Genomic DNA, 8,447 nt, shown 5'->3' on the forward strand with positions numbered 1-8,447 from the left:
CAGACATGGTCTAGAAGGAAAACAAACCTCTGTGTTTCGTAATTTGAGGACAACCTTTTTTTTCTTCTGTAAGCTTCCCAGTCTCATTTACTACATTTATATCACATACACTTATCTAAATTTACTGCCACAAAGATGGGAACCTCTATGATTAACAACAACAACAAAAACCTGAAGCCCATTGCCATGGAGTCAATTCCAACTCATAGCAACCCTAAAGGACAGAGAGGAACTGCCCCACAGGATTTCCAAGGAGTGCCTGGTAGATTTGAGCTGGCAACCTTTCGGTAGCAGCTGAGCTCTTAATCACTACACCACTAGGGTTTCTATGATTACCAAGCTTGATCGTAATTCAGGCTCTGGATCTGAGAATGGTATCCACCACCTCCAAGCACAGGGCAGTACAGATGGGGCTATGGCAAGAAAGTCATTTTTCTGTTTTCAAGGGGGCATGGTGGGTGGTGGTAGTGGCTGACTGTGGTGTAGACAAGCAGTAGTGGCTGCTATGCCCTACTCCATCTCCACATTGGAAATAAAATGTTAGGTTTTGATTTTTTTTCTGAAAATATTTTGAGACTTCCATTAATTAAACCATATGAGGCCATAACTAGATTTCCAGATCTAACCATCTGATCATTTGATCTAGAACTTTTATTTTTAATGATAGGAAAAAATGGCATCAATTCTATGTGCTAACATATTGACATGCATCAGGAGTGTATAAGCTTGGCTATTAGTAATACAACCAAGGAGCAGAGTGGCGCAGCGGAAGCGTGCTGGGCCCATAACCCAGAGGTCGATGGATCGAAACCATCCTCTGCTATTTTAGTAGAGCCCTGTTTACACAGTGGCTTAAAACCTTGGCTGCTAACCAAAAGGTTGTCACTTCCAGTTTACCAGCTTCTCCTTGGAAACCCTAGGGGGCAGTTCTACTCTGTCCTATAGGGTCACCATGAGTCAGAATGGACTTGACGGTAGCCAGTTATTAGTAATATGGTAGCATACTTCTCAGATCTTTAGGATCACTTGGTAAAATGACATTGTGGCATCTCAAAAAGAAGTGCTGAATACTAACGTGTGCATGATGGTGTGGAGACTTGAAGCTCAACTGAAATATTTGCCTCAACCTTGTCTATAGATCAGGGCAATAGCCTTAAATTCCTACTCTGAAAATTAGTCATTTGTGCACTCAAATTTGTCTATAAAAGATCTAACTTTCAGTGGTTTCCAGGCTTATTTTTGAAGATTCCTTAATAACCACAATTTGTTCATCCCCAATATAACAATAATTTTCTGCCTTAGCTTGCATTCAATGTTCCTATCATTGTTCACATAAAAGTAACTTGACATGAAGAGAAAAGAGTAGACTTTGGGACCCAACCAGGTTAACCCTGCCTTTTGTTAGCTATGTGAAGTTCTCCACTGAGAACTTTTCTGCAAAATGGGGATCATATTTCAGGGTCATGAGGATTAAAAGATAATTGAGGTAAAGCAACTGACAGATATCTAGACTGTCAATAAAAGGTAATCATCACTAATGACAATGTTCACCTCCTTCCCAACCTTCTAAAGGTTAACGTTCATAACTCAAAAACATTTATTAATCATCCATTTAGAAACACAATGTGATACCCTACAGATTCAAATTTCTTTGAGGTACCCTCAAGGAATTAACATTTTAAAGAAGGTAAATATAAACTAATAGATCACAATAACAGAGAAGTGTTAACTCAGAAATAAGAAAACCTGCTAGTCTACAGAAGCATGGCAAGTCACTCTGGAAGGGAAGTCAGAGGAAGCTCTCCATAACATCACATTTGAGCTGAACCTTGGGAACTCACTTGCACCCCCCACCTCCTCCCCCCAAAAAAACCTTGCTGTTGAGTCTACTCGGAGTCATGGAAACCCTATGCGTTACAGGGTAGAACTGCTCCATAGGGCTTTCTTGGCTGTTATCTTTACAGAAGCCAATCATCAGGGCTTTTCTTCTGTGGCACTGCTGGTTGAGTTGGAAACACCAACTTTTCATTTGAGCTTGACCTTGCGGAACAGAGAATAAAGGGCCACGGATTCAGCATGTGGAAATAAATATATCAATTCTATGAGATTACGTTACTATCAGTGTTGTGCCTTGAACAAACATATTTCAATCCCTCCTATTTTCTCCCTAACCTATCTGTATAAAGCTATACATGTTTTTCATTTGGCTTGTCTACCACTCTCCTGGCCTATTAGTTGTACTATATGTATGGTGGACATCTCTGTCAACCTCATAACTGCCAAATAAGTATCACATTTTCCCAAAACAAGGCTTTTTCTACCTGACTCTTTAACATTGATTGCCTTTTCCTAAAAATTATTATCATTTTATCCCTGGGAGAGTCTCCATTTCTCCCCAGGCACACACACCCATACCCCCACCCCTGCAAGGACCCCGTGGTGGGTCCTCGTGGGCCTGCACAGACCATTTTTCCTGAGGGCCTGGACTTACTGGCGTTTCCCTCCCCCATCCAGGAGGCCCTGGGACTTTTCACAAACCTTCCTCTTCCCCCGTCCCCTCAGAAAGGAGCCTGAGAGGGTTCAGCTCTTGCCCCCCAGATGAAGGCCAGGAGGTCCAGTGCCTTGTTCTCCTGGCCCGAGAGGGGATCAGGTCTGCCCCCGACTCCTGAAGGTCCGCCCTGGGGGTGGCCGCCGGGGCACGGGCTATATTTGTCAGAACTCGGATCTACTCTCGCTGGTCGATCCACTCTGGCTCTCAAGTGCCCACCAAATACGAGATGAGCCACATGGGTGATCCCAGTATCTGGACCTGCACCCACCAGCGATCCTGCTGGGTGTCACTTCCTCTTTGGTGGAATGCGGACAGGACACCTGATCCAACCTGTCCTAGAATTCCAGGCAGGACTGGCTTAAGGGGCTGCAGTGACCCCTGGGCCTCTGTTGATTGTTTCTTTTCTTTTTAATTGTGGTGAAAATTTATACAACAGGACATACAAGGATTCAACATTTCTACATGTGTAATTCAGGGATATTGATTATGTTCTTCAAGTTCTGTAACTATTTTCACTATCCTTTTCTAAAATATCCCACCACCATTAACATGAACTCAGTGTCCCCTGAGCAAAAACTCCCCCCTTCCAGTTCTCTCCCATCCTTGGAACTAATAATCTTTGGTTTCTATTTAACTGAAAGGAAAAAAGCTTTAAACAAAAAGCTTAACATGCTAAATACATTCCTTGGTGATGTCAAGTGAAGTAAAAATTTTCATATGCTCTGAAGCCTCAGCATTCCCGTGATCATCTATATCTTTAAACCACATCCTTCCCACCCTACCCCTCCACCCCGCTTAGTCTTCTACTCTCAAAGTAAGCAGCTTACCTTTTCCCTTGGTTTTTTTCTTTTAACCCTTTCTTCTCCACTTTCCAAGAGTATTCCCTTTCAACTTTCATCTTTTGATTACACTCTGTTTTCTGTAGGCCTTTTTCACTCAGAGGCTCTTCCTAGCTTTCTGCTCAAATTAGAACTTTATGATCTCTTCTTGTCTACCCATTGGCAGGGGCATTTAATAACATCATAATTATGTCAACCCAGCACCACAACAGGAACATGGGATCTACCCTGCTGCCTCTGTCATTTAAAAAACCTGCCATCCCCCATAGTCTCCACCCACCAAAGCCTTTGTTTCCCTGGGAACATGTATGCCTCCAAAGCTATGGCTGTGCCCTTAGCTCTAACTTGTAATGGAAAAGTACTGCATTACTGTATCAAACCGAAAGACACCTGAGCAAGAATATGGGATAATCAGGGTAACAACTGAGAAGATGTGAATGGAAACTGGTTTTGTGTTGAGGGTACGATGGAACATACTACACCTTCAACACTCTTCTCTCAATGGTACTGATATATGTAATTCTTTTTGACCCTAATTTCTGCTTAGCTCAGTGGGCAGCACATCTATCTCATAATGTGAAGGTCCTGAGCCTCAGAGACAACAGTCTATTTTCTTGCTCTACAAGGTTTTTTGTTTTTTTTCTCCTCACACATGTTTGTCAGTTTGTTGTACTGTGGGGGCTTGTGTGTCGCTTTGATGCTGGAAGCTATGCCACTGGTATTCAGATATCAGCAGGGTCACCCATGGAGGAAAGATCTCAGCTGAGCTTCTACACTAAGACTAGGAAGAAGGACCCGGCCGTCTACTTCTGAAAAGAATTAGCCAGTGAAAATCTTATGAATAGCAGCAGAACATTGTCTGATATAGTGCCGGAAGATGAGCCCCCCAGTTGGAAGGCACTCAAAAGACAACTGGGGAAGAGATGCCTCCTCAAAGTAGAGTTGACCTTAATGACATGGATGGAGTAAAGCTTTCAGGACCTTCACTTGCTGATGTGGCATGAATCAAAATGAGAAGAAACAGGTGCAAACATCCATTATATTCACAACCTGGAATGTACAAAGTATGAGTCTAGGAAAATTAGAAATCGTCAAAAGTGAAATGGAATGCATAAACATAGATATCCTAGGCATTAGTGAGCTGAAATGGACTGGTACTGGCCATTTTGAATTTGAGAATCATATAGTGTACTATGCTAGGAATGACAACTTGAAGATGAATGGTGTCGCATTCATCCTCAAAAAGAACATCTCAAGGCCTACCTTGAAGAAGAACACTGTCAGTGACAGGACAATATCCATACGCCTACAGCAAGACCAGTTAATACGACTATTATTCAAATTTAGGCACCAACCACTAAGGCTAAAGATGAAGCGATTGAATATTTTTATCAACTTCTGAAGTCTGAAATTGATCGAATATGCAATCAGGATGCATTGATAATTACTGGTGATGAGAATGGGAAAGTTGGAAACAAAGAAGAAGGATCGATAATTGGAGAACATGGCCTTGGTGATAGAAACAATGCTGGAGATACAATGATAGAATTTTTCAAGACCAGCAACTTCTTCATTGGAAATACCTTTTTCACCATCTTAAACAGCAACTATATACATGGACCTCACCAAATGGAACATACAGGAATCAAATCAACTACGTCTGTGGAAAGAGAGGATGGAAAAGCTCAATATCATCAGTCAGAACAAGTCCAGGGGCCGACTGTGGAACAGACCATCCATTGCTCATATGCAAGTTCAAGCTGAAACTGAAGAATATCAAAGTAAATCCACAAAAGCCAAAATACTGCCTTAAGCATATCCCGCCTGAATTCATAGATCATCTCAAGAATAGATTTGACATGTTGAACACTAATGGCCTAAGATCAGATAAGTTGTGGAATGACATCAAGGACATCATACCTGAAGAAAGCAAGAGGTCATTGAAAAGACAGGAAAGAAAAAAAGACCAAGATGGATGTCGGAGGAGACTCTGAAACATGCTCTCGTTCATTAAGCAGCTAAATCAAAAGGAAGAAAAGGTGAAGTAAAAGGACCAAATGGAAGGTTTCAATTGGTGACTGGAGAAGACAAACTAAGTATTGTAATGACATGTGCAAAGAGCTGGAGATAGAAAATGAAAAGGGAAAAACACACTTGGCCTTTCTCAAGCTGAAAGAACTGAAGAAAATATTCAAGCCTCAATATGCAGTAGTTAAGAATTCTATGGGGAAAATAGTAAAAGACACAGGAACCATCAAAGAAGATGGAAGGAATACGCACAGTCATTTTACCCAAAGGAATTAGTTGACGTTCAACCATTTCAAGAAGTAGCATATTATCAGGAACCAATGGCACTGAAGGAAGAAGTCCAAGTTACGCTGAAAGCTTTGGTGAAATACAAGGCTCCAGGAATTGACGGAATATCAATTGAGATGTTTCAACAAATGGATGCAGTGCTGGAAGTGCTCACTTGCCTGTGCCAAGAAATATGGAAGATGGTTTGTTGGCCAACCGATGGAAGAGATCCATATTTATGCCTATTCCCAAGAAAGGTGATCCAACCGAATGTGGAAATTATTGAACAATATCATTAATATCATAATAAAAAAAAATCATATGCAAGCAAAATTTTGCTGATGATCATTCAAAAGTGGCTACAGCAGTATATCGACAGGGAATGGCCAGAAATTCAGGCTGGATTCAGAAGAGGACATGGAACCAGGGATATCATTGCTCATGTCAAATGGATCCTGGGTGAAAGCAGAGAATACCAGAAGGATGTTTACCTATGCTTTATTGACTATGAAGGGGCATTCGACTGTGTGGACCATAACAAATTATGGATAATATGGCAAAAATAGGAATCCCAGAACACTTAATTGTGCTCATGAGGAAATTGTACATAAATCAAGAGGCAGTTGTTTGGACAGAACAAGGAGATACTGAGTGGTTTAAAGTCAGGAAAGGTGTACTTCTGGGCTGTATCCTTTCAGTGTACCTATTCAATCTCTATGTTGAGCAAATAATCAGAGAAGCTGGACTACAGGAAAAGAATGGGGCATCAGGATTGGAGGAAGACTGATTAAGAACCTGTGCTATGCAGATGACACAACTTAGCTTGCTGAAAGTCAAGAAGACTTGAAGCCCTTACTAATGAAGATCAAAGACCACAGCCTTCAGTGTGGATTACACCTCAACATAGAGAAAACAAAAATCCTCACAACTGGACCAATGAGCAACATTATGATAAATGGAGAAAAGATTGAAGTTGTCAAGGATTTCATTTTACATGGATCCATAATCAACACCCATGGAAGCAGCAGTCAAGAAATCAAAAGACGCGTTGCATCCAGCAAACCTGCTGCAAAGGACCTGTGTAAAGTGTTGAAAAGCAAAGATGTCACTTTGAAGAGTAAGGTGCATCTGACCCAAACCATGGTACTTTCAATTGCATGGTATGCATGTGAAGCTGGGCAATGAATAAGAAAGAACGAAGAAGAATTAACACCTTTGAATGGTGGTATTTGCAAAGAATATGGACTGCCAAAATAACAAACAAATTTGTCTTGGAAGAAGTACAACCAGAATGCTCCTTGGAAGCAAGAATGGCAAGACAGTGTCTCATGTACTTTGGACATATTATCAGGAGGGATTAGTCCCTGGAGAAGGACATCTTGCTTGGTAAAGTACAAAACCCAGTAAGGTACAGGGTCAGCGGAAAAGAGGAAAACCCTCAAAGAGGTAGACTGACAGAGTGGCTGCAACAAAGGCCTTGAGCATAACAATGACCTTAAGGATTGTACAGGATCTGGCAGTGTTTCTTTCTGTTGTGCATAAGGTTGCTATGAGTCCGAACTGACTCACCGGCACTTAACAACAACAGCGAGTTTTCTATGTTCCTTATACTTCTTTCCTGGTCCTTCTGTGGAAGATAATCACAATTCCCTTTGGAGATAAAATATTCAGACCATTCTTAGATAGTTATACTTACTTACAGTTGGGATGGATGCCTTCTTTTCTGAAATATCAAAAAATGAAAGGGTCAGGGCTACAACATTCCCAGGCTAACAGCCTCTATCTAGGTCCACATTTGACTAGAGCTGCCAGCTCTGCAGAGGATGTTTCCTGAGAGGCTCAGGAGAAGCTCCACCCTCAGTCCCATTCTGGCTCCACCGAGGCTGTGGCGGTGGAGCTCCCAGACACCTGCACAATTCTGCAAAAGCATAAAACTTTAATTCCCAAAATAAACAGTTTTCTAAAATATCTAACGGTGTCGGAGTCAGCCGAAATTGTACCTGGCTTGCTTAAAATTTTCCAGCTTTGCTCCCTGTTCTTCTCGGTCTGTAACAGTGACTTCTAATTGACTACCGCAGAGCTTTATGCTTGAATGCAGATAAAGAAAACATTGCCTTTTTTTTTTTTTCATCTTTCTGTTTTTAATTTTATGAACAACATTGGACATCTTTGAAATATACTAAACTTCATCTTTTTTTTTTTCTCTCCCGTGTAGTTCCACATTTGACAGGACTTGGCAATGTCTTGACCGACTCTCCAACTTAATTCATGAAGAAAAACCAGGAAAGAGCAAAGGGAAGGGAGCCCTGACCAGGCTGTGATGCACAAAGAGGAAGAAGGGCCTTCCCTTCACTTTCTTTCCAGAACTCTTTTATCCTTGCAGTAGCCTTGACTTGGTCCCTACTTCTCTGCTCCCAGGGGAGCAGCCTGATTAAATATCACTTAGCATTTCAAGAAATTGTCCTACCACACTTTTTAATGCAGTACCTCAGCATCCACTAATAATACATTTTGCTTGAAAGAGCAAAGGAGCAAAGAAATTTGGGCTTAGTCCATCTTTTTTTTATTTGACTGATGATTGAATTTTTTTCCCCAAGAGACCAAGCCAGTATTGTTATTTTCTAATTAATGAATTACCCCACTTATCTTTACTGTTTATTCTTCTTGCTTCCTTCTGGATTTCTTTTTTCTTACTTCATTTGTTGAATAGACAGCTCATTTGATCATTTGTATTTCAAAAGTAGTTAAGACTAGAATCTAAA

The 8,447-nt window shown here is 41.2% G+C and overlaps 1 non-coding gene across 1 annotated transcript; it reads left to right on the forward strand.

Moving 5' to 3' along the window:
- Nucleotides 1-751: 751 nt before the first annotated feature.
- Nucleotides 752-823, forward strand: TRNAM-CAU (transfer RNA methionine (anticodon CAU)). The gene has a single exon. It is a non-coding gene; the product is annotated as a tRNA-Met (tRNA).
- Nucleotides 824-8,447: the final 7,624 nt, after the last annotated feature.

This window comes from Loxodonta africana, chromosome 1 (genome assembly GCF_030014295.1).
Source record: "Loxodonta africana isolate mLoxAfr1 chromosome 1, mLoxAfr1.hap2, whole genome shotgun sequence".
In the NCBI taxonomy this organism is placed as follows: domain Eukaryota; kingdom Metazoa; phylum Chordata; class Mammalia; order Proboscidea; family Elephantidae; genus Loxodonta; species Loxodonta africana.